Source organism: Miscanthus floridulus, chromosome 12, assembly GCF_019320115.1.
Source record: "Miscanthus floridulus cultivar M001 chromosome 12, ASM1932011v1, whole genome shotgun sequence".
Classification (NCBI taxonomy): domain Eukaryota; kingdom Viridiplantae; phylum Streptophyta; class Magnoliopsida; order Poales; family Poaceae; genus Miscanthus; species Miscanthus floridulus.
Window position 1 is genome coordinate 22744125 of NC_089591.1, and position 26020 is coordinate 22770144.

A 26020-nucleotide genomic window follows, 5' to 3' on the forward strand; every position below is an offset into this window, starting at 1 on the left:
AAAACTTAGAAAATTGTTAGAAAATTGTAGAAAATCCGTACTAGTTGAACTTGCGGACCGTGTTCAGCTCGGCGAGCAAGTTCTCTGCCGAGCGGTAACAGACGTCAAGGAGGAGCTTTGATTTTACGAGGGAGAGCGGCAACGGTCGTGGAAGACCGTGTTCCCTTCCTCGTAGAATCGGAGCTCTTCCTTGGTCAAGTACGGTACCGTCCGGTGGAGAAATGCTCGCCGGGATGATCACGTAAGCAAGGTCAACTAGTACGGATGGTTATTTATTGAAACATGTTTTTGAGCTATGCGATTTCTATGTCATTTTTAGCTCAAAATCACATGATGATTTATAATAGTAAAATCACTTGATAGTTTGGTATTTTACTATTATACATAGTACATATTTCATGGTTTAGTTAGATAAATAAATAATTTTAGTTTTGTTTAAATATATTATTTTAGAAAATGTGAAATTTACACTAGTTTGCAAAAATAAGTATAGAAAGTAGATGACAACTGGTACCAGATCCTCGGCCTCTCGTTCGGTTGCGAAACGACTGAGGCCAGAACTCCCTCTCATTATCTGCGGCAAGTGTAAGCAGAATATTATGATGGAGTACCGAGTCAAGAGACAGGGACCCAACAAGGGTCGTGTTTTCTACAAGTGCCCGAATCGCGATGTGAGTTTCTTACGCATTTGATTATTATGGCTAATTGACCTACTTTTCTTGAATATTTTTGACTAAATATTTTTTGGCTTTAATTTCAGTGGGAGGGCAATGGATGTGATGGTTGGTACTGGGAGGAAGATTATGCTATATACGTGCAGAATTCGGGTGTACTTGAGGTAGCGGCTGCTGATGATGAGGCAGTGAGCCTAGTAGGAGAAGCTTATTGATATTCAACAGAAGAATGATTTGTCTGTTTTAGTTGCGTACGGTCACAAAATAATTATGTTACTGAAGTGTATTGTAGTTTTAGTTTGTTTAGTGATAGTTGGGATTGCTTACATTGTAGCCAGGCTTAGTTAATTAATCAACCGTATGTGTCATCTATGTTGTGTAATAAAATACTTAATTATGTTTAAGGTTTTCATAATTTGTCGTGTAATGCAGATTATGTCACGCCATTAGATGTACAATGCCGATCGCCGCTCCTAAGACTTTATTGAGGGCGTGCACTATTTCTTATGTGTGGCCGAGGCAAATAAGCGGGATGGTTTCATGTGCTGTTCATGTGCCATATGTAAGAATTTAAAGGAATATTCAAGCTCAATGAGTCTTCATTCACATTTGCTTAAGTCAGGTTTCATGTCAAACTATATATGTTGGACTAAGCATGGAGAAAGCGGGGTCATGATGGAAGAAGGTGAAGGAGAAGATTTAGACATTGATGACATTATTGCTCAGTATGGTGCCTTTGATGATACTACAATGGGGGGAGATGAAGAAGAGATAGCGGCAGAAGATGATCTCGGTGATGCTCTTGGCGATGCCATTCGTGATGCACAACAAGAATGCGAAAGTGAAAAAGAGAAAGTTAAGTTCGAGCGCATGCTTGAGGATCATAGGAAGTTGCTATACCCGACGGCCGAAGAGGGGCAAAAAAAGTTGGGTACAACACTGGAATTGCTACAGTGGAAGGCAAAGAATGGTGTATCCGACAAGGCATTTGGGAATTTATTGAACCTCATAAAGAAGATGCTTCTGAAGCCAAATGAATTGCCCACCACTACGTACAAAGCAAAAAAGGTTGTCTGCCCTTTGGGATTAAAAATCCAGAAGATACATCCATGTCCTAATGACTGCATCCTCTACCATGGCAATGAATACGAGAATTTGGATGAATGCCCGGTATGTAAAGCAGCGCGGTATAAGATCAGGCGCGATGATCGTGGTGATGTCGAGGGTGAACAACATCCTAGAAAGAAAATCCCTGCCAAGGTTATGTGGTTTGCTCCTATAATACCACGCTTAAAACGTTTGTTTAGAAATAAAGACTATGCAAAGTTATTGCGGTGGCATAAAGAAGACCGTAAGGTAGACTAATTTACTAAGACACTCAGCTGATGGGTCCTAGTGGAGAGCGATAGACAGGGAATTTCTAGAGTTTGCAAATGAGGCTAGAAACTTAAGGTTTGCCTTAAGTACAGATGGTATAAATCCTTTTGGGGAGCAGAGCACTAGTCATAGCACTTAGCCAGTTACTCTATGTATCTACAACCTTCCTCCATGGTTATGCATGAAGCGGAAGTTCATTATGATGCCGATCCTTATCCAAGGTCTGAGGCAACCTGGCAACGACATTGATGTCTATCTGAAGCCATTAGTTGAAGAACTTCTAGTTTTATGGAACAAACTAGGTGTACGTGTCTGGGATGAGTACAAACAAGAACACTTTAAGTAATCTTTCAGGTCAGACAAACAAAGGATATAGTGCATGCACACATTGTTTTGATGACCTTGACAGTATATATTTGAAAAGATAGTCGAAAGGTCGTGTACCTTGGCCATCGTCGATTCCTTCCTTTGAATCACCTAAGTAAGAAAGAAAGGTAAGCATTTTAAAGGTAAGCCAGACCACCGGAAGAAACCTCATAACCGAACCAGGGAAGATGTACTCGCAACGGTCAAGGATGTGAAAGTAGTATTTGAAAAGGGACAAGGCAGCGAATCTATTCCCAAAGATGCTAAGGGACACGCACCCATGTGGAAGAAGAAGTCCATCTTTTGGGAGCTACCCTATTGGCAAATCCTAGAGGTCCGCAATGCAATCGACATGATGCACCTGACAAAGAATCTTTGTGTGAACCTGTTAGGATTCATGGGTGTGTACAGGAAGCCAAAGGATTCACTTGAAGCATGTCAGGACTTGCAGGGCATGAAAGAACTGAGACAACCTTCATCCAGAGAAGACAGATGATGGACGTCATTACTTAAGTCCTGCTAGCTACACGCTTAGCATAGAAGAGAGGGACAGCATGTTCAAATGTCTAAGTAGCATCAAGGTCCCATCGGGATTCTCCTCCAATATAAAGGGTATTATAAATGTGCCAGAGAAGAAATTCCTAAACTTAAAGTCCCACGACTGCCATGTGCTTATGACGCAATTGCTTCCAGTTGCTTTAAGAGGAATTCTACCTCCACATGTACATCTAGCCATCGTGAAGCTATGTGCATTCCTCAATGCAATTTCTCAGAAGGCAATCAATCTAGTGGAACCAGCTACTCTACAGAATGATGTGGTTCAATGTCTTGTCAGCTTTGAGTTGGTGTTCCCTCCATCCTTCTTTAATATCATGACACACCTCCTAGTTCATTTGGTGAAGGAGATTAGTATTCTTGGACCTGTGTTCTTACATAACATGTTCCCCTTCGAGAGGTTTATGGGAGTCTTGAAGAAATATGTGAAAGTCTGTTCTAAGCCTGAAGGAAGCATCGCCTAGGGCTATGAAACAGAGGAGGTCATTGAGTTTTGTGTTGACTTTATTCCTGACCTTGCCCCGATTGGCGTTCCTGAATCGTGACACGAGGGGAGACTCAGTGGTAAAGGAACTTTAGGGAAGAAAACATATATTGGCATAGGAAGACGATTATTTCAATAAAGCACACTACATAGTTCTTCAGAACTCATCATTGGTGCATCCGTACATCGAGATACATAAGGAGTTCTTACGATTCAAGTTTCTAGGGAAGACTGAAGCTTGCATTAGGCGTCAAGCACATGGAAAGTTTCAGTGGTTGGTTGCGAAAAGAATGTCAAGGCGATGACAATATTGATGAGCAACTGTATTTGTTGGCTAGGCAACCATCGTGTCATATTCCTCACGTACCAAGGGTACGAGATAAATGGGAATATATTTTATACAGTTGCCCAAGATAAAAGGAGCACCAATCAAAATAGTGGTGTTCGCATAGATGGTACAGATCCAAATAGGGAATATACAAACATATTATGGCTGTATAGAAGATATATGGGAACTAGACTACGCACCTAATTTTAATGTCCCTTTGTTCCGATGCCAATGGGTGAAGCTGACCGGAGGAGGGGTAACAGTCGACAAAGAGTATGGAATGACAATAGTGGACCTCAACAATATTGGGTACAAAGACGAACCATTCGTCCTTGCTGCCGATGTGAGTCAGATGTTCTATGTGAAAGACATGTCTACAAAATCAAAGAGAGGAAAAAACGAAGATGTCAACTCAATGATCAATGAGCCAAAGCGCCACATAGTTCTTTCTGGGAAAATAAATATAGTGGGAACTGAAGACAAGTCAGACATGTCAGAAGATTATGAAAGAAATGTCCGAATTCCATCGTTCATAGTGAAGAAAGATCCAAGCATCATGTTAAATGATGAAGACACTCCATGGTTATGACAAGATCATAACCAAGGGTCATACGTCAATAAGAAATTCACTGTTGTGCCCGCATGATACAACGATGTACTGTTGTGACATAGTTTTAGAAAGTCTATATGAGATTCAAGAATTTATCACTAGTGTTTGATAAAACTTTCTCAAATGGGAAAATGAGCTATGTAACCATTGTAGATCTTGCTGAGATGATCAAACTTGGTATTCAGAGTTTTTTCATCTGAGGTCATTTAGTGTCTCATTTGAGCAAGTTTAACCAAGTCAAATTTGGTCAAATAAAAAAATAACACTTTGACTCTAGTATTATGAACTCTAAATGACTTCAAATTGAAAAGTTTTGAATACCAAGTTTGTTAAAATCATCAAGATCTACAATTGTTGTTTTAGTCAACTTTCCATTTGAGATAGTTTGGATGGTTCAAATTTATGATTTTTAAATTTCAACGCCTACAAACTAGTTTTTGGAACCTTAGATTGTCTCAAATTGAAAAGTTTTGAATACCAAGTTTGTTCAACTCATCAAGATCTACAATCCTTATATAGGCCATTTTTCATTTGAGAAAGTTTGAACAAAATGTAGTTCAAATTTCACAAGTGTGTGACATAGTTTTAGAAAGTCTACATGAGATTCAAGAATTTATGACTAGTGTTTGATAAAACTTTCTCAAATGGGAAAATGAGCTATATAACAATTGTAGATCTTGCTAAGATGATCAAACTTGGTATTCAGAGTTGTTTCATCTGAGGTCATTTAGTGTCTCATTTGAGCAAGTTTGACCAAGTCAAATTTGGTCAAATGAAAAAACAACACTTTGACTCTAGTATTATAAACTCTAAATGACTTCAAATTGAAAAGTTTTGAATACCAAGTTTGTTAAAATCATCAATATCTACAATTGTTGTTTTGGTCAACTTTCCATTTGAGATAGTTTGGACAGTTCAAATTTGTGATTTTTAAATTTTAACGCCTACAAACTAGTTTTCGGAACCCTAAATTATCTCAAATTGAAAAGTTTTGAATACCAAGTTTGTTCAGCTCATCAATATCTACAATCCTTATATAGGACATTTTTTCATTTGAGGAAGGTTGAACAAAATGTAGTTCAAATTTCACAAGTGTATGACATAGTTTTAGAAAGTCTATATGAGATTCAAGAATTTATGACTAGTGTTTGATAAAACTTTCTTAAATGGGAAAATGAGCTATGTAAAAATTGTAGATCTTGCTGAGATGATCAAACTTGGTATTCAGAGTTTTTTCATCTGAGGTCATTTAGTGTCTCATTTGAGCAAGTTTGACCAAGTCAAATTCGGTCAAATAAAAAACAACACTTTGACTCTAGTATTATGAACTCTAAATGACTTCAAATTGAAAAGTTTTGAATACCAAGTTTGTTAAAATCATCAAGATCTACAATTGTTGTTTTGGTCAACTTTCCATTTGAGATAGTTTGGACGGTTCAAATTTGTGATTTTTAAATTTCTACGTCTACAAACTAGTTTTCGGAACCCTAAATTGTCTCAAATTGAAAAGTTTTGAATACCAAGTTTGTTCAGCTCATCAAGATCTACATCAACCACCGACAAGAGTAGGAAAGTCCGAGGGCCAAAAAAGCCATTAGAGGACCGTTTCATAATATCAGAATTCGACACCGACACCGGCAAACCATTGGGACCACATGCTCAGACATATGTCAATCAATGTGGGTTCATTGTAAGGGATATGATCCCAGTTAGTGCTTGTAAATGGAAGCAGAAGATATCCGCTCCTAATGTTAGTTTTGTATCAGATCGTGACAAGAACCTAGCTTGGAGAGATATCACTCAGCATTTCACATTACAAGCAGATGATGCTTTGAAGGAGTTAGTGAGGGATTGGACAATGAAGAAGATGACAACATTGTTCTAGAGTTAGAAGAAGACATTGTATAAAAAGTTTATCTTGAAGAATGAAATGCTGGATTTCAATGCTAAGGCGTTTGTCAAGTTGGAGTCCCATTAGGATGACTTCGTACAATACAAGACATCTTAAGAGAGTGAGGAACGTGTGATGAGGAATCAATAGAATGCCTGACAGAAGCAATACCATCATCACATGGGATCAAGTGGTTATAGGAGTGCTATTCCCAAGTGGCAGAACCTAGAAGCAGAGATTACTGCCAAGGGAATCATACCTGAAACTAATATAGAAGAACTGGCCTCAACGCGTGAAGAATTAGTTCTACGCTCATGGGGGAAGCCTAGACCCAGACACTAGCAAGCTAATTTTCAGCCAAAAAATTGAGAGAGCAACACAGAGACTAGCTCTTGCTAGGGAAGAAGCTGATAGTGGTGTTTTCAAGCCCAACAGAGAAAAGGATGAATTGACATATGCCCTAAAGAATCCTGAACACGGTGGTCGAACTAAGAGACTATGGGGCGGTTCCATGGCTACAAGCATTCCCAGCAGACAAGGATAGCTATAGAAGCCGCCAGAGAAAGAATGATGAGGAGGCAGACCGAATCTGTGTATTGGAACAATTTGTTAATGAGTCACGACAAGCATTGCTTGAATCACGTGAACGAGAAAAATCTCTTGAGGCAAGAATGCAGGAGGAGATCAAGAGGCAAGTGCAGCTAGCAATGAGTCAAATGCAATCGCAATCAATGCTGGGAGTCACCATTAGCCCCATTGGTCAGATGAAAAGCAGTTGTACTTCCACGGAGCTGCCAGTTATTCAAGGTGACACTAGGTTGCGCTTCCCTGTTGATGACATTACCGAGCCTCTAACAACATGTGAGCTGCACATTCCAGATGGTAATAATGCATCAATCATGGTGGCTGTCGGGGTTGTATCTCCAATAGACCGAACGAAGACACCAAGAATCCATGGGTCAGTTATTCAACCTGGATATGCTAGCGTCTCAGTCGATAGAGTGCTCAAAGGTTACAGCAATGTTCCTCTTGACATTGAAGGCGATGATGGGGAGAAGACACTAGGAGAAGCAGAGAAGACATTTATTCAATGGTGCAAATGCTTCATCATTATTCCTGGGGCACCACCGCTTCCCCTACCTCACCCTAGGTATGAATGAAAGTGAATAAAATATTATTTTCCATTAATTTTATATTGGCATTCAAAAATAATTGACCCACAACTTGTTTTTGTATTCAGGGTCTCCCCCTAGCCTAGCCCAATCATTCATTCCCCATCTCATCACAGCTGTCGCGGGGGGTGAGACGACTTCATCCCCTACGGCGATCTCCAACTCCTACACCGGCCCCATCGCCTCCACAACGATCTCCAACTCCTACACCGGCCCCACCTGCCTCCACAACGATCTCCAACGCCTCCACGCCGGACTTCAACACCGGCCTCATCGCCTCCACGCCGGTCTCCAACACCACCCCCACCCCCTCCACAGCGACGCACTACAAAGACGTCTAAGGTCCCGGCGGCAAAGAAGACCCCCAAAAAAGAGTTATTTCTCAAGAAATACTTCCTGAAAAGACTGATGAGCAAATAGCAGCTGAAGAAGACAAAAAAGTGAAAGATTTTTTTATAGATATCCAAAAACAGAGACAAGCAAAGCTTAAGGAGAAGCCATACTTTTACATACCACGAGATCTGCTGAGGTAGAAGGTCGAAGCTCACAAGAAAAAGATGCTTGAAGTTCGTAAGCCTCCGCCACTATCAGACTATGACCGCTCCCTCGTGAAGTCACATGATGCACATAAGAAAAGGAAAAGAGCATCAGGGAAGGATGTCCCATAGCTCGGACAACAGAAGCAACCAATGCAAAATCTTGTTGTTGCTAATGAATATGGTTCCAACATAGAAGTCTATCGACCAGACAACTTTGGAGAAGTGTCGGTTCAAGACCTTAATGCTTTTTTTGAACTAACTAGTTTAACCTTGGATCAATTGACGGGCAAAGCTCCAATCCAGAACCTAGAAGTTGATACCAGGAAGACTTATAAATTTGGCAAAAGTCTGTACAACCCTGCGGCTCTGAATAAATTGGGTATGCAAATGTACTTGCTCAATAAGTGGTACATGCAGGCGTGTGGCAGGGGTGAGCAGTGGATCTTTGTCAGATTTAGAGACCATCATTACTTCCGTGGCGATGACATCTTACATATTAGTTTCGAAGAATTGCATCAACTATACCACTTGGACGCTCTGGACAAATCAATCATTAGCTCCTTTTGTTTGTAAGTGATTCTTACTTTTATTTAATAAACTCACTTCCATGCGTACGTGTATATAATTATCCTCACATGTAACTTATATTTATATACAGATTCCAGATGTCAGAGCTCCAAAGAATACAAGACACCAGTGTTGGCTTCATTGATCCTTATATCGTATTCAAAACCGATATTATTGTCAAGGAGCACTAGGTATCTGAAGCACAGACGAATATCATGAGGTTCTTCGTGAAGCAGCACGACAAGACAACAATACTTTTCCCGTACAACTTTGAGTAAGTGTTAATAATAATGTAGTCTACACATTTTATGTAATATCAATACAACTTATATGCATGTACGTGTGTGTATAAACCAATGCAGATTTCACTGGATACTCATTGTCATTGAGTTAAACTCAAGTCGGTTAGTAATCTTGGACTCATTGAGAAAAGAGCGGGCACTATACCAAGATATGATAGACATTATACAGGGATAATTTCGATCTCTCGCGCACAACTATTATTGAATAGACTTTGCCATAATTTATTAATGATAGTACATTATTGGTCGCACAGGGTTTGAAAAGAGTTTATTCGGCAACACCGCAAAGGATTGCAAGGCACCACTTAATGTAGTTGAAATACTAGTAAGTTGTACTATATATACTTCCCCACGTGTTTAATTACTATATCATACTTCAATTTACGTATAAGATGATGAGAATAATCTTCTTCTCGTACAGTGGTGTTTGCGGCAGGAACCAAGTAATAACTTGTGTGGATACTATGTTTGTGAATTTATCACTGCACACATAAGAAGAACTCCTAAAGATGTCCTCAGAGTACGTATATATCAATTTTTTATTTATTTTTAAATGAATATATATATATATATGTATTAATACTTTTTTTTATTTCAAATGCAAGACTGAATGGTTGAAACAAAGGGTCATACAAAAAGACCATCTGAAAGCAATTCAAGAGTCAATAGCAGGATTTCTTCTAAAAAAAGTGCTAAATCCCAACGGCAAGTTCTACTTTGATCCTAAGGAATAAATGATGTAAATGAAATGTTTATTGATATCGTTATTTTCGAGAATAAGATTATGAAAGTGTTGTATATATACATATTTATCTATAATATATATAATTTCATACTTTATTCGAATATAATAATGCTCGAGATGAGAATTAGATGTAATTATATGCATGCGTGTATTTATATTAGCAGCGTAGAATACGTACATAAAAACATATTATATATTAAACAAATATGTGTAACTGAACTAAAAACAAATTAAACAAAAAAAAAAGAAAATGAAAATGAACCTTTAATCCCGGTTGGGGTTACCAACCGGGACTAAAGTGTGCGGCCACGTTTGCTCGGCTGGAGGGCCTTTAGTCCCGGTTGGTAACACTGAACCGGGACTAAAGGTCCCTCTTTAGTCCCGGCTCGATGACCCAGGACTGAAGGTTCCACCTTTAGTCTCGGAATCATTGTCTCGACGCGGTAACCGGGACTAAAGGCTGCCTGGGACAACAAGTCCATTCTGTAGTAGTGAAACTGCGAGAGAAAACCGAGCAATTTTTACGTATGGAGGAGAATTGGAGGTTTTACTGGTTCCTAACGAGGTCGCTGTCATCGCCAACCTGTTCTCCCTCTAAATAGAACGAGACAGGTTTTCGTCACAGCAAATTAAACGGGAAAGTCCTAACTGTCACATTTGACGAATAGTCGCATGAGTGGGACAGAAATATTAGGCCTACCAATGCTGACTTTTAATTCCTTGGTATCGAGGATACATAAAATTATCTAAAGTTTAAAATGTTGTGACATGCATGCATGGACCATGTAGAAATCACCATCTATGCATCGCTGCCTCATTTGCACTAGGAAATTATCTAATTGGGTAGCCCCTGGAATTGCGTGTGATTAGCATAAAGATTAATCTAATTAAGTATATGCATGCACTGTGTTATCATATTTTTATCGTAAATATATATTTATTGCTCCGTTACTATTATACATTAATTCTACATAAATGGACATTCAAATCTAGGTCTACAATAATGAAAGCCCGATTTGTTTGGGCTCTACTGTTGTTACTTTGCTGTATTTTATACAGAGATTACACTCCATATACCTTGGTACTATGCTCGATCATCCCTTGATAGTCGTCAAAGCTTTTGATGTGAATTGTGATGCTAACAAAGAAGTCCATAAGTTCAGCTTTAAGTAGCAAAGTCAAACTTGTGTTCTAAAGTTGTTTTTTTATTCCATATGACCAGACAACGACTTCAGTTTGGCAATAAGTCAGTCAATACAAGTGTCAATAGAACTTGGCAAGCAGTTGGAACCTTTAAAAAACAATCCATTCTAGATGTCGCTACTTCTTAACGAAGTGATTGATTTTATTTATGTCAAACAACTCACATGATCAAAGTTGGACAAGGCTTCAAACATCTTGCTCAACACTAGGAAGGAGATTGGATTGGAAAATGCAACCACATAGTACACGTAGATGGGATGTTTGTTCAAGTGGAAGTAGGAAAAGAAGTATATGGAGTGTAATCTCTGTATAAAATACAGCAAAGTAACAATCTAGTTGCACATATATACTTTGATTGATTTTCTTGGATAATCTAGTTGCACATATATAGCACGAAATAAATTTCATCCACCGATGCAATTCATAGCAAGGCATAGATCCGAATTGTATTGCAGATGAGAGCTGTTTAAATTAAAGACACGTGAAATAATTGTTCTTTTACAGAAAAACAGGTTGGATTAGTTTTTCCCAAAATTTGTATAAGAGTTTGTTTTAGGGCCTCTTGGGTTTCACTAGCTGTTAGTAGTTAGCTGGCTAATAGCTCATATCTAATATTAGCTACCTAACTATTAGCTAGAGGTAGTTTGGATTCATTATCTCTGCTGCTACTCCACATCACATGGAGGCGGATGAGGCGTAGCAGGGAAGCCCTGTGCGCCCAAGCACCTAGCGATGCTCCTTTGCCGGCGCGGCTGACAGCCCCGGGCCCTTGACCTCTGCCTGTTTCTCTCCTCGATCGCGCCCCAGCGGCGGAAGCTGCCGCCCAAGTCCCCATCGGCGCCGTGCTTCTATGGCTCGCCGACCTCGTATGGTAATGGCGCTTCCTCGCCGTCATGGGACATCCCATCCCACCCCTCGATAGCTGTCATCCCACACCGCGCGGATGGAGCTCGCGAGGCCAAATCTGCGCGCGACCACCCCTCCACGAACGGCGACATGAGTGGCGAGGGGCGCGAGTGCCGCACAACCTCATCCTACCACTCCGCCTCGCCACCGACGTTGACACCATGCCCTCCCTCGCCTTCCCCGGTAGCAGGCGCGTCAGGAGAGGGGTGCACGCAATGGTCGGCCTTGGGCGGACGCGAAACTGGCCAGGGAGCTACTGCGGGCGCCGCCAGCAGCCTCGGGGTGCACGCAGGTATGGGACGCGGCCAACCTCGCTCCTTGCGGCCATGGGGGCGGGGCGCGGTCAGTCGGGGAAGGCGCGTGGCTGGCTGGGGTGGTGGCGGGACCGGTGGGGAGGCACACGTCGGGGTGGCGGGGCCAGAAGGGAGGTGTCGTTGTTTCGTAAACCGGACTAGTGAATTTATACGATTGTCGCGCTGCTCGAGGAAGACAATGGTAGGATCCAAAAGACATGAGGATTTATATTGGTTCAGTCCGAAGCCTTACATCTAGTCTCAGAGATGATCGAGTGTGTGTTCCTCGCTTAAATGCTCTGAAGTTCTTACAATGGAGGGTACAAGAATGGTGGAAGAGGTAGAAGAACCTATGCTAGGCGATGGTCTACCCGAAGGGAAGCTCTAGGAGCCCTACTACTAGGTGGAGTGAATGAAAATGGTAGAGGATTCAAAATGTCTGGAAAGGGTGCCCTGGATGCATTTTTATAGAGTTCGGGGCCAAGGCACCTACAAAGCTAGAGGTTCTCCACCGTGGTCTTTGTCATCATCTCCTGGTTTCCTAGGGCGCCGTACAGGACTTGGTGGCCGCCCCTAGGTCATTGATCGCCTTGTTGTCTTGAGGATTGGGGGCCACGGCCCCTGTCGCTGGGGTCGTGGTTCCTAACAGCCTAGACGGCCTCTAGATCAAGGCCCTCATCGTGGATCCCATCTCATAGTGGGTAGGATCGTACTCTTATCTCATTGGGCCGTATCTGGCTGGTGGTCATCGTACCTGTTGTCACCGCTTTATTGTGGTATTGTCTTGTCTATGCGACATGGTTTAGGGATGGCGGCTGACCGGACCGAGGTGACTACTGTCCCCTCAGTCCTTGCGGGGTCAGTGCGGTGTGCTCATTCCTGTCAGAGCAGGCATACTTGTCTAGGCTCGACCACTCTCTGTTTCTTCTAGGGGTGATGATGGGGGAGAGGTCGTGTGCCTTTCCAGTGCCGTGTGGCTAAGGCGTTAAGGAGGGGACGTGGCTGACCCCGGTCTTAGCGTTTGACCTAGTTTGCTTGGCTTAGCTAGGGCCTCGGTAATTTGAGCTTTCGCTAGATGGTGTATTATGGGCCGCATGGCCTGTCAACTAATTGGTGCCCTAAGACACCCCATGGTTATAACCCCGACAGTAGACCCTGAGCATTTTTGTGATCATGGAGTGATCGTGAAAGCATTGATATGAGTGTGTGTCAGAGCATAGGGTCATAGTCTCGGCTTATTCGATCTTCGTCGCTCCATCCCTTATGGGCAAGTGCATTCAATGCAGTAGGTGGCTATGGTGCTTTTTGCCCTGTCAGGACGTCCTGACAATGAGGTATGTGACTACTGAGCCCTACCATGTCAGTGTGTTGCATATCGGGGTTCGTGACCTAGGTGGGGGCTGAGTGGTCTCATCGACGTTGTACCAGCCCTGCCTTTCGGAGGGTCTCAATTTCCTCGACCTCACGCGGGCATCTAACGTGGGTGGTGTCCTCCCGCAGTACGCCACATGGCAGGGGAGTCTGAAGCTATTTAGTCCACTCTTGGGCCTATAAATAAGGGCTTTCCTACCATTTGAACCACTCTTGGTTATGGCTACAAATCGCTCCCTATTTCCCTATTGAAGAGATGGGAGATAGATTACGCGAGAACCATGAGGTTTCGTGCATGCGACCTCGGGGGTCATTTTCTTTTGCCCCTACCAACAACTGGTGCTAGAAGGGGTCTTGCGGGTGAGGGGGGATGAGTGGGCATGGCCCTTGAATCCACAGCATTGTGACCTCCTTGCTCTCCGTGGCTTTTGGCCCGAGAAAGCACGGTTGTCCTGAGGCTCGAATGGTTTTGCCGCCATGTCCTCATCCTGGTGAAAGTGGCGTTATCTATCTTTCACCTTGCCTCTTTAGCTTTGCCGATCGCGATGCTTGGACGGGGTTTGCGAGGTGTCCCTTTCTGTCGGACTTTTGGTTGGCCCTAGAGGGGGACGTCCCGCAAGCCCCTTCTAGCATTGTGGCCTTTGGAGCTTGTGACCCTTCCACCATGTTAGTGACATCAGGATTTTGATGTGGTGTATGGCTTGGGCGTGCTTGTGGTCACCGGCTTTGAGCAAAGGATGTCCCTTTATTAAAAGGTTGTGACATTTTTCATAGGATCACAGCGAGCCCCGAGCCTGCTTGGCCACCTAGAGTTCAATGCCAGGACTTTCGAGCGGGTCGTTGGTTTGCCGTGAGGTGGGGTCATCAACTGGTCCTAGCTCGAGCGTCCTGGCTTGGAATGTGCCCATCGCACGCTTTTGACCATGCGAGGTTGGGTTGCGTGTTTTCTTTCATAGGGCGAGCACTGCTCTTGCGAAAGAAAGTGTCACCACAAGTTTGTGGCTATTTTGCCCTACTGACTTCTCTATAAGGGGTCGATGGCCCCTACCGGATTGTGAGGTAATGGAGTGAGCCATGGGTCTAGGACCCAGAACATGGGGGGAATCTGGTCGTGGCTTGGCCTCGTCCTTGAATGGGACCATGGGGTACCTATTCCCTTTCCCAGTGCTGTTCTGACCCCGAGGGGTCATGATGCCTTGTTACAGGCAAGTTTGGTTTTGCCCCATGTGGGGAGAGGCATGTCCACCGTAACCATGCGGTCGGAGCGATGCGCCTCATTAGGGTTGATGGGTAATTAAAGCAGGACCCGATATCCTCCCTAATCAATGTGGAGTTCGGCTGTGCCTCGTCGAGAGACATCACATAAATCATCGGCCATCAAACCTACTAGTCCCTGACCGCCTCCGTAGTGGTCAGAGGGCAAGATGCCTTCCCCTAGAGGGGGTCAACTCGGGCGACTTTGAAGCGGACGACTCGAACAGAGGGAGAGACGGTCGTGTGGTTCCGTACCACCGATTAGAGCCGCAACAGCCCATCTCACCCTACCACTTTCCCTTTGTGGCCTCGAGGCCTTCTAAGGACCAGCCCAAGACTGGGTTTCCTAAGCACGACGTTGGGTCATGGACACGGTTGGCTGCCTTGCATGTGGGCCTAGGGGCTTTCGGTCCTCCCTAGCCACGGTGTGACCTATCGATGCCCACTCGCGTGTGATCACATAACGTGCCTTGCGGTCATGATTGTAACACCCTAGTGTTAAGCATTGCATTTGGCACTTGCATTTCAAGAGCACAAGCATCATCCAAGCATTCATGAGCATGAGCATATGGAATTTCATCTTAATCTTTACATATTATCACATGTGATGTTGATTATATACATGCATATGCTTGTGACCATGTGTGACCAATGCAAGAGATGGTTGTGGGGTCACAAAAATGCCTTAGACATCTAGGATGGTAAATGGAACAACGTTTGTATTCATGACATGGGCCAATTTTGCTTCTAAGTCCTAGTTCACTCAAAATATCATTTTTCATGATGCTAGGTTGACCAAAGATGAAACATAGCATATATTGTTTGCATGGCAATGCACCGTTAATAAAAGTTGTAGTTCTTGGCATGGGTAACAAACTTTATTTAAGGGTCATGATCTGATTTAGTGCCTAACATAGTCAAAAATAACTCCAAAGTAGCAATCAAATGTTGTTTAGGGACTTAGAAATTTTGCTAAGCTGGTTTTACGTTTCAAAGTAGCTTACTTTGGAGCATTGTAGTTTGAAAACCATGGTGAATTAGAGGAAGCTTTCTAAAGCAAAGTTGGAGACCTCACATAGCTCTACAATTTTCACTAATACCATTTTCACTAAATCGCCATGGATTAGGAGTTACAGGTCACGAAGTCGCTTTGTCAGTCACTCGATGCAGCTCTGAATCGGCCAGGTAGCTCAACGTTGTGGCCGATCGGCCACAGGCCGTGTCTGCCGCGTGGATGCCGTACACCGGCTTTGGGCCCATTGTCAGGCCGAGGCAGACAGCAAAGCCACCGCGACACACCCTCCACTCCCACTCACTCTCACTTGCTATCCTTCACTCTCTCTCTCGCTCTCGTGCACTGCCAGAGCAAAGCTACAGCACCACGCCATCGTCGCCGAGCTCCACTGCACTCGTGCGCCACCACCACCTCACCTCCATCCAATCCATCACAGTGCATAGCTTCATCGTGAGCCGCTCTACCTGCCCGACCTACCATTACCATTGTTCGAGCCCTGGTAATGTGGCATTTCATGTCACCATCGCCACCATGGCTGCGGTGCGCTGCCGAGCTCTAAGCTCACCGTGGCCAGCCTTATCCACTGCTCCTCGGCCTTGGAGAGGGAGACTACTACCACTTAGGCGGTGGCCACCGACACCCAGTCCTGCCTCAGTGGGTAAGGATGCTTCTTTGTCTTGTCATCCTGTTTGTTGTTTGCCACTCCTGATCTTCTTATCTTATTGTTGCCAAGCGTTGGAGGAGTAGTTGGTAGCCTCCTGCCATGAGATGAAAGAGGCCCGCCTCTAGGAGGTTCTTTTGATGGAGGACCATGAGCGCGCTGTGGTGGCTAGAGTTCAGTAGGGACTCGACAGTCAACCTCACTGCCATGTAGCTACGCACCGGCTAGGACTTTCAGCCAAGTGGAGCCTAGGTTCCTAGACCACGCCGGGCTAGTGGAGCGGGCAGAGCTGGTCAGTGACTTTGCCACTATCACGACCACCGTCATCTGATCTTTCTTCTTTCTTGCAGAGGCTGGCAAAATTTTTGATGGAGAAATCATGGTTCTTGCGCTTGGCCTATCAAGCGTAGGCAGGGGGTGCCCCAACCATGGGCGCTTGGATGCGGCGGAGGCCAAAGTGCAACGCTTGCATGGGGAGCTAGAGGAATCCCAAAGGACAAAGGAACTGCTCCATTGGGAGGTGTGGGCTCAGTCCCTAGATCAAGGCTCTGACTTCCCAAATGGCTAGTCTTAAGGATGAGTTGGTCAGTCCAAGAGATAGAGCTCACCTTGGTTGGTGCTGCTCGGAACAAAGCCAAGTAGGGGTGCTAGCATCTCGAAGCTGAGTGCCATAAGCTACGCTCTGCTTGTGGTGGTGAGTCCCCTTCTACTCTACATTGCACTTCTGCCTAGTTACTATGCCTAGTCATGAACCAGTTGTTCTTTTTAGGGTTACATGCGAGGGCGCTCTCAGATCAGGAGGAGAAAGCGGTTGTGAACTAGAAGATGCTAGAGATGGACAACCAGTTGGCAACACTAACCACTTTTGAGCGGGCCCTCTATGACATCATGCTTGGCGCTGGACAAGGGAACACCCAACTGGTGCTTTGCCTTGATGAGGCCCGCCTCCAAGTGGATCCTCTAATTTCTGAGGGGATCCATTCCTGCATTCATGCCGCCTTAACATCGGTCGGTTCGCACTATGGTGGCATTGATTTTAATGCTGATGGGTGAGGATATGCATCAAAGAAGTCCAACAGCAATATCCTTGCCATTGGCAGTGCCACCACTCGTGGTGCGAAGGTTCTTGTGGGTAAGATGTCAGCCATCTACATCTGTCGCTAGTTCTAGACTTTTGGTGTATGATGGTTTTTAGTGTAAATTTTTTGTGATATATGGGTGATCTTATTGTGATGAACATGTTCATGCTTTCTATATATGACGTGCGATAGGCGCATTCGTTTGTCATTTTGTTGTTTCCCCATCTTCTTCTAGTTTGAGCTAGGAATGTACAACGTTTCCCTTAGTCTTGTGCGTGTAGGTGCATGTTTTAGCCTAGGGGCTGGCCCATGGGGCTGGCCCATGGGGCTGGCCCATGGGGCTAAAAGAAGCGTGACCTGACCATGCAGCAAGATGTCAGGGAGAGGTCACATATTCGATGTGATGCGAGAACAAAAGCGAGTAAGGGATGAGTGTTCTATTTCGTTTCGTTCTCTTTGCCTTGAGCGAGATATTGCCCCGTTCCTTTTCAAACTCGTGTGTGGGTGCGTCGCCTTGCCTTGGGGCTAGTCCATGTGGCTTGGCCAAAGCGACCTTTAGTCCAAACGAGAAGTTGAAGAGCGGGTCATTGATTCGCCATGGCACGAGATACGATCGGAAAAACTTGAAATGGGTCGCTGGGACGATGACAAACTATGCTATGCCTTGGGATGCGTTTGGGCATGCCTATATGTGTAGCCCTTGTGAGTGTGTCATGTTCGACTATTGGCGCAAATTAGATCGAGTCACTCAGGAGTTGAGCAACACTTGGATGAAATGTGTGGGTATCATGCTCTTTGGCCTACTCTACAAACTGACTCTGGGTTTCTATGACTGTGGGTGAGCTTACACATATATGTGCACGTGCTTAGGTAGAGAGGCTAAGGTCAAGGTTGAAGTGACTGACCAATGTACCAAAAGCTATCATGAAACTAGTTGTCATTGCTCGGGGCGCGGTGAGCCCCCGAGCGCTTGCTTGTGGCGGAGTTGTTGCGGTCCCTGGGCCACGAGCTGGTGAGGGCGCTTCTTTAGCACTTGGAGTGGTCAAAGCCAGCAAGGGTCGACCTCTCGGGTGGCCTTGCGCCGATCCTTGCCAGCTCAACATCTTTGGTAGGCTCACAAGCCCTCGGGGGTGACTCCTTCGTGTCTGGCCTATTATAGTTTTTGGACAGGATGGCACATGCCTTCTAGTGCTTGAGCCCTCGTGGCATGATGACATCACGGTCATCGTGTCTCCGCTTCTGGGTGTGGTTGCCACTCTTAACGAAGAGCTAGCACGAGCTGTCGTTGTGGAAGCAGGTCCTAAGGGCGACAAGGTTCGGTCCACTCGGCGCGGCACGTGGTGCCCTCAGAGATCCCACTCCTTTGGATGCTCATGCCTCCGAGTGGAAGCTGATAGTCTATCAGGGCGTGGCAGACAAGTTGTCCATCATGCAGGATTGGACCCTAGTTTTGGGCTTGGCTTTGCGTGTCGTGGCGCTAGGCAGCCACCTGATCACTAATGCCATCACCAGTGTGGCGATGGGTAATTTCATCATTCATGCGTGCCCTGACGCACTACGCTCCACTGGTGATGGAGACGTTGCTCAGGGCATGGTTCTGCAGCCAAACCTAGGCTTCCCACGCTGTTGGTTTAGATGGGTAGAAGCTGGTGATGGGCACTGACCCACCAGTGTGGATAACCTTGTGATTTCCCAAAAGGATGTGGCCGGTTGAGGCCTTTCCCTGGGTGAGTTCGTCGCGAGCCATGGACTTCTGGTCTCCTAGGTAGATGTGGCAGAACTGCCTAATCTAATGCCTCCTAGGAGCGCTTGTCTTCCATTAGACACTAAGCACCCAAGGGAGAACACTAAATTACACAGTTCCATCAGGCACACCCCATGGGAGAACCTAAAAATCCACTTTTTCCATCAGGATCATAAATGAGAGAATAAAGCTTACATGATTCTTAACCATTTCATACATCACTTTTATTACAACATCAGAGTATAATAGTTATTATTATAATAGCGAAATGTAAACATGTGATCAGAATTACAGTGGAAATAATTATCTGTTCATGGCATGATGAAGCATTGATATGTAAACTATGATGACAGATTATAAAACTTTTATTTACAAAAACATTTGGTGAGAGTTATAAATAAAAACTACGATCACAGTGTAAGGAAATCCTCTCTAAGCCCACAAGGAGGAATCCACACACAAGGGAAGCTCTAGCATCCACCTGTCACCTGCAATAGGGGGAATAAAACCCTGAGTACTCAATTGTACTCAGTAAGACTTACCCGACAGGAGGAAAGAAAAGACTCTAAGGATATGGAAGGCTATCTAGCTTGTGGGTTTATTGCATCTGTGGGAAGCATTACTAAGTGTGCGTCCTTATATTTGATTTTTATTAATAGCCGCATTGGTTCATTAACTAACCATTCTATGTAAGCACCTGTGCTACTTTCAAGCAGGTTGTAAGCAATCAGATTTTCCTTCTTTCCTCTTTCAGTTATTACTAAGGTGCTAGAGGTAGACAAGTCGTACCGACTTGGCGACGATTCTTAAACCAATGTCCCTAGCTAGATACCCTAAAAACACACGCCCCACTTGTACCCCAGGCACAAGGAGGACCAACCCATCACCCTCTTGTCCAAGGTGTCTAGGTCCTCGTCCAAACTAGGACTCCAAGCCCCCGCCCTTGAGTCCTAGACTCAGAGCAGTGCAAGGACCTCTTAACCAAAAAACCACCAAGACAGTTAGTCCAGAAAGAGCCGGATCCACAACAAGAGAGCAACAAGTCTTCTAAGCGCCCATACACAAGTATGTGCTTGGGATAATAAATCTGTGACTTGCCTAGCGTCTTATGCAATGGCCGGTCCTTAACTGACACAGACAGGGAAAACAGTGTAACCAGGTTATGCCCCACGTCCACGGTGACAGAACCTCTTACACCCACCAATACCCAAACAATATCTCATCCCGGTCATCATTTTCCTTTCCACTATTTTAATATTTTCCAAGTGATAATAAAAATAATATATTTCCTATCTCTCGCGAGTGATAGGCAATCACTCGACTTCTACCGAAGTCCTATAGCATAGCATTCTACACAATCCTGTCATACTAGTAAGACTCATAGGATAAAGATATATATATATATAAGTGGGTTTCAACCAACTCCTTAAAACTAAATACACAATTATAATTTAAACTGCAGATGAGTAGGGGTTATGCACTAGGGCTTGCCTATGTAAGATATATTAAAAAGTTAGTACCTGCATCTTCAGATCATCCACCATCAACTGAATAGAAAGCCCATTGCATCATCTCCTGGAGAGAATACCATTACACCATATTTGGATCCCAATCATCCTTCAATTGATCCGTTGCTCCATCACCATACCTATATGATATGCATTGATGCAAATGCATAGATGTAAATAATCAACGATAGCCGAAATGCTTAGAACCCTGATCATGCCTCATAAGCTAATGAGCTAGTTCTAACAACGTTCGTACTTAGGCTACCCATCCATGTTGTCGAGTATGGTGTTATTATGATTTCTCTACTATTTATTTTTAATTTTTAAAAGAGTGTTGACTTAACCAAAACAAAAATTAACACAAATAGAACAAGGGCCTGAGCGGTCGGCTCGGCCCGTAGACACACTCGCCGCCTAGGCAGAAGCAGCACACGGCCGGCCCAGCATGCGGTGAGCATGGCCCAACACGGGGCGGGGCACGATGGGCCCAGCAACAGCCCATGCGACGTTACCAGCGGCAGTGGCACCATTTTGCTAAGAGACCCTTGTACTTTCTTTAAATTAACCCCCAGGACACAAACACTATTTATGTGAATCACGAGATTTGTATTAAGCACCCTAGAAATGTTCTATTTCATATCTCACCCTTCTCTCCTTCATCACACGCAGAGCATGGGCAGAGGCAGGGCAGCCAGTGGTCCAATCCGGCTGATTCCCACTGGCAAAACAGTGACCCAGCAGCATAGGGGCAGCAACGGCCCCGACCATGCACGCGGGTGTCGGTGGCACAGCCAAAGGCAGCCCATGGCACATCGGCTAGGCACGCGTGCGGTCAGCCAAGGGCAATGGCGAGAGGTGGAGCGGGGTGGTATAGCATGCTCGCGCGCGCCTACGTGCGCGGTGGCCAGCGACGGGAGCGGCCGTAGGAGGCCGCCCGGAGTAGCCGCTGTGGATGCGATAGCTCGGGACGAGCAGCACAGCGGTGGAGGAGCGAGGACCAGCACGAGGCCACAGCATGCGTGTGGGATGGTAGCATGGGGGGCTACGAGCAAAGGAGGCGGCGTGCCGAACACGGCTGGGAAGATGGCCGACCACGGCGGGGTGCGGACGACGATGGAGGGGGCGCTTGGAAGGGGCAGCACCACAGAGCAGTTGTACCAGCACGGGGCCTAGAGCTCACGCGCGTAGGAGGTGAGACGGTGGGGCAGCGGGCAGGAACCGAGGAGGGGCCACCGGCAACTACGGCCTTGGTTCAGCGGGATAAGTGACATGGCCAGCAGCGGGCTGAAGGGCACACAAGCAGGAGAGGTAGGGCTAGGGTCCAGCGTGGCCATGGGCTCATGCACACGCTTGCGAGGGCCAGTGATGGACAATAGCAAGGCAGGGTGCTGTGGCCGTCCTGGAAGAGAAACGGCACAGGGCATGTGGGCCTAGGCGTGTGCTCGTGCGAGAGAGCGGGGAGGAGCTAGGGTCGGGCAAGTAGAGGGAGGTGAGGGAAGCAGAGTAGCTCAGTCCTCGGCTTAAGGCGCTAGAGGTAGCAGACAAGCGCACAAGGGTAGGGCGTGGCCACGTGGGCTACTAGGGCATCCCTATGCAGTGCAAGCAAAAGGACAGAGAGAGAGAAGAAAGTGCATAGGCAGGCACAGCATGTAGTGGCACTAGCGAGCTCAGTCCTCTCCACTTGAACATGAACTCAAAGCAGAGAGCAGAGGTAGGCAAGGATGAGACCAAGGCAGGCAGCAGAGACAAGCAAGGCAAAGAGCATGCCAAGCGGCACAGGGTGAAGCGATGGCACTGGCAATGAGGAAGGGAAAACGAGCACAGCAGTGCATGGTAGCAGCAGCCCGGCCAACTCATCCAATAACACGCGCGTCTTAGTGGTGAGGTAGGTGAGGCGAGTGGGCAGCGGCACTCTCATTATTATTTTAGCGCTCAAATATTCATTTAACAAGCCAACTATTATATTTTTCAAACACGGTTAAAGCACTAAAGTTTGTTACTTGATATTTTAAATGTAACCAAACATCATGCTCTTGATTTGCTAGAACCATTATCGGATATTCCTAAATATTTCTACGCACTAAGTAATTTAACTTGGGCGTTGATTCGAGTCCACAAAACTAGGTCACCGGATTCACTTATCACATCAAGTATATTTAAATAAAAAATTCTAAGAAACTCGTTTTGAAATTTTGACTTAGGCCTAAATCACAGTGCTAAATGAGCTCGTAACACCAAGGGTGTTACAACCAACCCCCCTTAAAAAGAATCTCATCCTGAGATTCAAAGCAAGAACCAGAAGAGGGGAAACACGATTACATTTCATAGATCAAGGATTACATGAAAGATTACACGACTTTGAATACTAAACCACATGGGGATCTAAGGATACATGGTTAAGAGCAACCTGGTACAATCGAGACTTAATCCAGAAGTCAAGATAGACGAGGGCAATGGAGAAACAACAGGATAATGAATATCCAAAACATGGCGTAGGCCCAACAGATCCAAAAACATTCGATTGAGAAGTCAAACATTGTGAACCCTAAGATTGACCACCCCAAAGGGAACTTGAACTTCTTCGATGAACCGAATCCTTTCTTCTCCTCAGATTACACCATCATCTTAGACTGACAAACCTAGCTTCACAATGTTGATTGGATTTTGTAACTCTACTCTGAAGGCGAGGGGAGTGGGGATGAAGAAGTAGAGCAAGGACTAAGGGTATCTTATAGTGGCGAACAGAGGTGGGCGCAACACACTAGAAGTAGAGGCGGCAGGGATGGGATACATAGACGGTTCATGCTATGAAGATAAGACCAGACATGGTGCGCTTCCTGCGTGAGCGGCAGAAGGGGAAATAAAGGAGAGGAGAGGGGGAGGTCCACTCGATGAGGCAAGCGTGCAGGCGGCTGTGTCCCCAAAAAGAAGAAAGAAGGGAGAGGGAAGGGGGGTCTGGTATGAGGGACGAGGTGTGGGGTCGAGAGCCGACTAGATGCTAGGAAAAGGAAAAGTGCACAGTGCACAAGGATGGCGAGTGCAACACAATGCTGCTGCCACGCGTGAACGAGGTGCTAAGGGCCCAATACAGACAGTGTTCGTAGGGCACGCAGCAAAAAGACCAAGCATACGTAGCGTGGTCAACTAAACATAGGGCTTGGGACATGACATCCACTCAGGCCTTTACAATTACTCCCGACTACCCGAGACTAACTTTCCTTACTACTCTTCTTTTTCTTTTCCTTCCTCGTCCACCATGTGTACCAACCTCTGTATGAACTGAGAGCATGACATACACACTTCCTCCAAAACCACTGTTCTCTTGCTTTCTTTGAGAGAACACTATTTTATCAAACCGTTGTGGATTTCCCGTTTGAACACCTAAACATTTCCAAGGAAATTATTTGTAGCAAAAGTGGTATGGTGGTGTAACTTGGTAAAGATACTTGGTTAACAACCTTGATACCAGCGTGTGCCGAGCAGCATCACCATGTGGCAGCTGTTCCACAGGGAGCCCTCGGTTTTGTCATGGCATCATAAGCTATTAACCAGGCAACTACTACCAACTTACACGCCACGAAAGTAGTGGGGTCATAGACCATAGAATAATAGGAGTATTGCAAGGGAAAATTCAAACAACAAAGGTTCCCTTCACAACAAGGGACAAGGAATTCAAATCCAACGGTGGATTCATTTTAATGAGATCCAAGTGTTCTATTGGGACACTCACAATTAGTTGATACAGTGTCCTATGTTATCCAATCATGACTGGTCTACTAGCATCTGAATGGAACTTCTCTTGTAACCCGCTTAATATCACCCTTGAAAACTTTAAGCACATCTAATGAAACTTAAGATAGATGAACGCAATAAACACTGCAAAATAAATAAAATGCATATTTCAACGGTCTTATACGGGTACAACGTATAGGCATTCAGACTCCCATTCACGGCATAGCATTCACCTTCTGTCGAACGATCTCAATAACTATGGACTACAACAATGGCAAGAGTACAATACCGGAGGACAACAATGAAAAGCACTACTACTACGGGTACAACATTCCAAACCAACTAATCTACTCCGGGCCACGCATCTTCATTCCTAGGCCCGGTGGATTCTTCTACCACCCTGACTATGGGTCTGCCTCTTCTCTAGGTAGTGGCCGAGTGAGAGGAATCAAGGGCTCAACTTCTGACACTTCCGAGGGTGGAGGTGCTGGCGGCACTGCAACACCGGTTCTTCTTTCTAGCGGGTGGATAGGGATCCCTTCCAAGATCAGGGCATCCTGCCTTTCAGCAGCCAGCATCCTCCGCTTGGCCCTGGTGACAAGATAGGCGCACATAGCTGATGGACATGCCGATCTTTAGCCTCCTTCAAAGCTATCCGACATGGCAGTCTTCTAGCTCTCAACGGCTGCAGCACTAGCATGCGCTTCAGCGAGCTACACCTTGAGCATCTGGGTGAAGATCTCGGCTTCCTCCGCTTGCCAGAGGCAGAGCCTTAGTTCCAAGGCTTGCTAGTCATACTACTCATCTAGAGCAAGCAGGTACGTGGTCAAGTGCACCATGATTGAACTGTCCTCTTATGCATCCCACCCTTGCAAAGCCTCCATGCGAGCCCTCCATGCCTATCGATTCTTGTCCAAAGGTGGAAAGAACCTCATGGGGGTACGGGCAATGGGCTCTTCATAGATCTGGCAGAGGTACCGCAAGGCTTTGCAGGCCACAACTAGGTAGGTGACGATGAAGCTAAACCCGGTTGCGGTCACACTCCAGGCTTTAGTGATGTCAGGAAACTCTTCACTCTTCCCGATGTAGATGGTAACCTCACACCGCTCAGTGCCATGCTCCTCATACTCATGGCCCTCATACTCTGGATGATCTTTGACTCCGAGCTTTTGCAGGGTGGCATGCAAGATTCTAGGAAAACCCTCAACATTAGGCAATAACTAATAACCCAGGCTCCTGCCATCTCTGACGGTGGTGGTGAGGAAGGCTGAGCGAAAAGCTGGCTCAAAGGAAAAGCTAAGCGAGCTAAAGTGCGTCGAGTGGTGGTACCAAGGGCTAAGTCAGGCTCTACTTATAAAGGCGGAGCATTTTGTGGTCCTAGCGTGGTCCACCAGGGTTCCCACGCAAGATCACTACGACAAATCGACCAAATCCCACACGTTTGAGGCGAGCGACGTGCGATGCCATTACTGACTAGTACGACTACAGGGCAAGGGTCCGACAAGAGCATAGACAAATGGGGTATAGGGAGACGTGGATCACGACAAGCGTGAACCACGGGCGAACATGGAGCACGTAGCCATAGTGCAGACCTAACTTTGGAACACAAACGAGCCAGTCATGCACAATACGACATGCGTGGCA

General features: G+C 45.5%; 1 pseudogene; it reads left to right on the forward strand.

The window, feature by feature from the left end:
* The window catches only part of LOC136495619 (LRR receptor-like serine/threonine-protein kinase RGI1), a 73352-nt pseudogene that overhangs the window by 35337 nt on the left and 11995 nt on the right, over window positions 1–26020 (forward strand).